The sequence below is a fragment of the Parus major genome, chromosome 3 (genome assembly GCF_001522545.3).
Source record: "Parus major isolate Abel chromosome 3, Parus_major1.1, whole genome shotgun sequence".
Lineage (NCBI taxonomy): Eukaryota > Metazoa > Chordata > Aves > Passeriformes > Paridae > Parus > Parus major.
In genome coordinates this window covers 80,565,287-80,572,234 of record NC_031770.1, presented here as the reverse complement: position 1 = coordinate 80,572,234, position 6,948 = coordinate 80,565,287, and positions in this window count along the sequence as shown.

Genomic DNA, 6,948 nt, shown 5'->3' with positions numbered 1-6,948 from the left:
ATTTTCTATGATGTGCCGCCCAAGAGCGTTAGGGTTGAACACTTCATCATCACTGGCCTTAGAACAGAAATAAGAAGATGTTTTCTGGCAGCAAAGTGGTGAGACCCTTGAAGAGCAGTGAGGCTTCTGAAGAAGAGATAAATAAACGGAACCTTGATTTAGTTCGGCACATGTTTTAAATTAGGACACAAAACCGAATTATTTTTATTTAAAACTTATTGAAGTTTCAAATTTATTGGTTTGTAGCTTCAACAAGTAGAAAAATCTTTATGTTGCAAGGATAGAAACAGATTGATAACTTATTGATATTACTTTATAGAACTGAATGACTGCCCTGGATATTCTTATTTTTCAGGGTCACTTCTTTGAGAAACTATACATGAGGAAATAATATTGTGCAAAGCTGAAGACATAAACTTGGCCTTCTGCTCTTCTTTTATCTAAAATGTTTAATTTTGTTTTGTCATTCTCTTCAGCTTCATTTATGTAATTTTCCTTTTCCCTTTCCATACTTCACAGATTTGGTCGTTCATGTTTTTTAAAGTGTTTAAACAGAAATGGAAGGGCTGTGTTCCAGTTGCTAGTTTCATTATTCAAAATGTGCAATTGTAGCTGAGAATCCCAAAGGATATAAATGAAATGAAACCTCTGAAATTATTATGAGCAATTTCCATTTTCCTGTTTGAAATTTGTGTGGCTATGTTGGTAGATGTGTGTTTTGTGGTGTCAGGTCATTGACATGGTGCCCTGAAGAAAATAAAACAAATTAATAATTGTGTTTCTGTCAAAATAATAATTAAAATGACCCCCCACCCCCAATATTAAATAAAAGGGCTAGAGATCTTTATAAAAATGAAATTATATTCTAATGCATGGCAGTTCCCCACTTCCTCTCAAATCTGGAATGTAAGTTGCCTTAGTGACAGAAGTTTCCTGTCTTAGAAATCTAGATAGTGTTGAGATAGTGATTCCTAAAAAGATTTTATGATGCAATGCAAATTCATATAAAGTGCAGTTATTTATTTATGAGTATTTTCTGTTTTCAGAAAATAAAAAAGGGTTTAGAAATAGACATATTATGAGAAAAATATCACCCTTCTAGTCCCTTTAGTTCAAAGTAGACCTTGTGGGTGAAATTCAGACCCTATGTGGAATCCCTCCATTTTCATCAGAAAAAATAGATATATTTTTAGGAGTCTTCTAGGTTTGGAAGAAAAAATACCACCTTTCATTTTCAGCAGAGTATTCATGTGCATCTAGGCAATTGCCTCCTGCTTCATCCCCTCCTTTAGTTCAATTTTGCAGCTTCATATGTAAGCACACTCCCTGCTTCTTCCTCCTGACTGATGCTGCAAGGCCTGAATATTCTCCAGTCTGACTTGTGCTACTGCAAATGTAGTAACATGAAAATTGCTGTCGATAGAAGTGATGAATAACCATCCTTCTGTACTATATTTGTCCTCAACTTCAATAGGAAAGGAAATTATAGATTTTACTGTATACACTAAGGAATGTTTTTCTTACATCACATTTCTTTACCAGTTTTTTTCCTTGGCTTACTTTGCTCTATGTTCTGTTACCAGCCAACCTGCTTCATCTCCTGGTGCAATTTCATAAAAACTTGAGCCTCCAGAAGGGCTGAAGTTGGATGGTGATCAGTCAGGGTGTGTGTGATTAATATGCTGCTCAAACGCTGGAAGAAATGGAAGACAAGGAGGGAGCCAAAAGTGCAACCAAGAAGTTTATTTCATGCTATTGACATATAGTTCAGACAGCATCATCTCAGGTTCTTAATCTATTTGAAGTATTCAAAATTCATTTTAAATGCAGTGAAGGTATATGACAGCACTCAGTGGGCTTAGAGGAACGAAGCCAGTTAAACGAGAACACAAACAAATGGTTGGAGTACTGCAGAAGTGGTGAAAAGCCCAGAAAGATCACTGTGGATTTTTTATCCCAAACATATGGTTGTCTCCAGAGTCAAGTGACTGAGTTGGACCAGCGGTGGAAGTACTAGGAGAAGTGTTCTGGGATATAACAAGAAACAGTTCTTCCAAGCAAGCAGTGTCATCAGGAATTTTTGTGCATCCTGAAAAGATCTGTTTCATATGAAAGTCTAGGATTTTTCTCTTCTCCTTTTCTTTCTTTTCTCTTTTTTTTTCTCTGCTTCATCTTCCTCGTTTTGGTTTCCCTTTCCTTTGCCCCTTCAATCTTTTCCTCACTCCTCTTATCATTTGCAGACCAGGAAGTTTTCTGAATGTTTAGAATAATCAGTACCTTCTGCACATTAAAGTGGCTTGTCCTATATATGTGTATTTTTGGGGTGTGTGTGTGCATAGAAATAAATGCAAAGATTCTATCAGATTTGTCTAACCCATGGGAAGATGATCCTTGGAGTCAAATTCAGGACTGTCAGTGAGGAATCCAGATTTACAGCAAAATATGCAGTCTACATTGGAAGTGCTATACGTCTTCTTTTTCTTGGACCCTTTTTTCCACTCAGTCGTTTTATCTGAGTGAATTTTGGGTGTAATTTACTTTTCCCTGTGATCCTTTGTGTGTTTGGTAGCCTCTAGCTGGTTGGATGCTATTATGCAGGTAAAGTAGCTCCAGTGTGGCTGCTGTACCTGTGGAAGCCATAATTAAGTTCAAAATGAATGTATGGATCTGCATGGATTGTTTATGCGTGGTAGATCCATTTCTGGTGGGATATATCAGGCTGTGCATAGTTGTTACACAAATGCCCCACTCAGTGATACAGCAGAAATCTCGTAAAGTGGCATTAATTTCCATAATTCTGAAAAACACATGCCAGAAGGTTGTGAAAATCTTTGCTTTATTTTCTACAGGCCATGTGTGAAAAACATGGTCTGAGATTTGTCCATAACAGTGGATAATTCCTGAAGCACTCCTCAGTTACAGTAGGTAATACAACCCTTCTAAATATGTGACTGCAGCATAGCAACAAGATTCTGATTCAAGAAGGCAAAACACTATTGAAGAGCATTGAATCCCTTCTACTGTTTCTATTCAGAAATGTTGCTCATTATGAAATGACATTTTTGTTATGAAACACTGGAATGCTGGAAGAAAAAGGCTGAGTTTTGGATGAATGAATAATGTAAGAAACAAACTGCCTGTGGAAGGGATGGTCCAATTTCAGATTTTATTGCTGTTTGGTGCCCAGATTGGATCTCCTCTATTTTGCAGCTTCGCAGAATTTTACATGGAGAAGGGACATGACAGTCAGATCTGGTCTTCCACATCCTAATGCCCTAAGACCCTTCTTATCATTGTCTCTCACAGGAGATGCTCTTACTCAATGACTGTGAATTGTGTCACTCTTCCTACAAATTGCACCTAATATTTGCATGGGTTAAAGAGAATTTTAATCCAAACTGATTGAACTGTTGTGTCCCACGAATTCCCTGTTATTTTGCAGATGGCAAAATTATAAATTTAAACAGTAGCTATATTTTTATGTTTTCTTGCAGTTCATTTTAAAGATACTGAGAATAAAGACCCTGAAATGAGAGAAAATTCTTGCTCATTATGTGAAGCAAATATCTGTGATCTCTGAGAAGTCAGATTTGAAATTTTTTTAATAGGAAAACTAATTTTTTTTTTTAGCTTTGAGTATTTAATATCAAGATGGCAACTAATGTAACAGGTTTGAATAGAATAGACTAGTATTATGAAATATGCCATCTGGGCTATGTTTTTAGTAGTCTTAAAATTTGGAAGTTTAAGACACATTGGTTTTATGTAGGAATCATTTCCAGATATTGAAGAAAAGTGTTAGTTTTCTCAGAAATGTTCAAGTAAAGTTGACTTTTATATAACTGTGAAAAAATGTGCTGCTATGTGCAGAAATCTTTAAGAAAAGTGCCAATTTATATGGCTTTTCCCCTAATATTCCTAAAATGGTATTTGTTTTCTTAAAAGAATGAGCCAATATGTCTGCCTTGCCCAGAAATATTTATTTGAAAGCATGTTTTGAAAAGTAAATATGCTGATTGAATCAATACATTGAATTAATTGAAGAAATAACAAGTTCAAACACTAATAATAATAATAATGATGGTGATGATGATAGCAACCCAAGTCCAAAGAATGTATCTGTCATTAAAATGTAGAGCCTATGGAAAAGCTGGAGCTTGTCAGATGAGGAAAAAATGGTCTGTGCATTACTTTGAGAAAAAGTAATGCTCTAGGATTAATTTACATGTTATGTTATTCATCATTGTTTGGATGTCCACATGGAATGGGTGAAGATATTCACAATTCATGAAAAAGAAAAGGTTTTTGGGACATGATTTTTTCATTTGAAGACTCATAACTGAAATGAACTTTTTTTCATCACTATCCAGATCTAAGCATTTGTCACTGATTCAGAGACTACAAACAATGCCATATGGTTCGAGTGGCTAATCACACAGCATAAATAACAACAAAAAGTGGTCAGAGAGAACATCTGGTGAGCATTCTGAATCTGAAGATCATCCTGATTATTCTGTGAATATTTAAGAGTAAAAAATGTTAATAATGAACTAGTCCATTAGTCCATAATCTGTTCACAGTGAAAAGAAACAATTACTTATGCAATCGACTTTATTTCAAGTAAATAATTGAATCTGTTCAAGTTTAACAACACACTTGTGATTATAACAAGACTTTTTCTCTGCTGGAATCTCCATCTCTGAATCTGGAATCTGAAGCTAGCTTCTACCAAGATTCTAAACCTGTGTTTAGATTATGCTGTGTATTTTATTCACAAAGAGTGCATCACTGAAAAGAACTGAAAAATTTGTGTGTTTATAATATATCTCACAGACTTCAGAACACAGCAGTTTAGGATAATGAAATATATTTGTACATATGTTAACTTGTGCCATATTAAGGAGCTGAATTCACAGGAATGCAGTGTTTAAGAAAGCCTGACTAAGCATATTTAGAAGATTTCCTTCTGTGTACCGCAAATATTTCCATAGCTTCAAATGTAGAAGACTTGAGAAACTAGAGGCAGGCTCACTGAGTATTGATAAAAGTTCTTCAGTAACTTTCTAGAAGAAAACTGCAAAAAAGAGTTATATTCTGGGAGCAGGCACAGGCTTCACAGAGTTGAAATACAAAACCTTGGTCACTCAGTAGTAGGAACTTTGACAATGAATTTGGTAGAGAAAGTGTCATAGCCTTCAAATCCCTTTTAAAATCATAAAATAGTTTGGATTGGAAAGAATTTGGAAGATCATCTAGTTCCAACCCCCCTGCCATGGGCAGGGACACCTTCAACTACACCAGGTTACTCAAAGCACCATCCAACTTGTCCTTGGACATTTCCAGGGTTGGAACATCCATCCACATGTTCACCTGTTCCAGTCCCTCACCACCCACACAGTAAAAAATTTCTTCCTAATATCTCATCTAAACTAACTTTCAGTTGAAAACTGTTACGCCTTTTCCTATCACTATATTCCCAGTCAAAGAACCCCTTCCCATCCTCCATGTAGGCCCCCTTTAGGTACTGGAAGGCTGCTATAAGATCTTCCCAGAGCCTTCTCTTTATGCTGAGCGTCCTCAGCTCTCTCTGTCTTCATAGGAGAGTTGTTCCAGATCCCTGATCATTTTTTGTCCCTCCTCTGGACCTGCTCAAGCAGGTCCATGTCTGTTATGCTGGGTGGGCCCCAGACCTGAACATATTACTCCCAGTGGGGTCTTCAAAACTATTTTAATTCTTAGTCGGAAACTATTGAGAAAATCTGCCATTGATTTTGCTGGGCTAGAATTTCAACCTTGACATGATGCCATCACCATACCGACAATTCATCTGCTTGGACAAGGCATAACAGTGAGGGGTTAAGATTTTAATTTCATTTTGTTTCATTTGCATGTCTTGTGTAGATCACTCCTTGCTCTGGGTCTTTTTTTTTCCCCATCACCTATCCTTTCTGCTGCTTGTTAATCTCAAACAGTAATGCTTTGGAACAGCATCTGTCTCCCTTGCACATTACTCAACATCCCTGAGGCTTGAAAATCACAGATGTATTTAGATGCTATTGCTATATGAATAATAACAATTAGAATCCCATTCTTTGAAGAAATTCAAGCTGCCTTGCTGCATAGATTAATCAAATCCTTTACAGGAAGAAGGCATATATTTTTAAAGGGTGTTTGATTTTTAGCACTGGCCTCAGCTGATATTACAAGTCTATGCAAAAATGTATGTATTCTGAATTTTTACAAAAATAAGTTTGTTTTCTTTAAAAATAATGAGTTTGTGCTAGTTATTTTTGGTGGCATTTCAGACTGAAATAACACTATAACTAGCTGCAGAAAATCTTGTGGCTCATACCACAGCAAGTTTTAAATCTTATGAAGTCAATAGTGCAGTTTTCACTTAGAAAAATAGATGAAAATAAAGAGTTTCCTAGACTTGTTTTCCCAAGCCAGACTAGGGATGTTACAAGCCTAAAGTAGTTTCTGCAGTCGAACACTTCTTTTATTAGGAGAATAGCATTAAAATCTATTGAAATCACAACAACTTTCTTCAAAGAAATCTTCTTATATTGTTTCGTCTACAGTTTGCTAAAAAGCAAAACCAGGTCCATTTGAAAACTATTTTAGAAAAATTGAGGGGGAAATCTTCAGTAATTACAGTTTAAAATGGCAAAATATTTGAGAAATAAAACATTTCTGATGCCAGTATTTCTACATTAGTCATTGGCTCAGATTTTATTCAATACTTATCATTCCAGAAAAAAATAAGTTCATGTGACCATGGTGCTATTGAATTCAATATACTTTTCTGAGCTGGTGACAGCAACTCTGATTTTTAATTTTTTAATTTTTTTTTTATTTAGACTTTAAAAATCAGGATTTTTTGAAAGAAAATCTGCTTCCAAGAAAATGGAATTCTGTGTTTTATAGTTTAGAACTCCTTGATTTTCT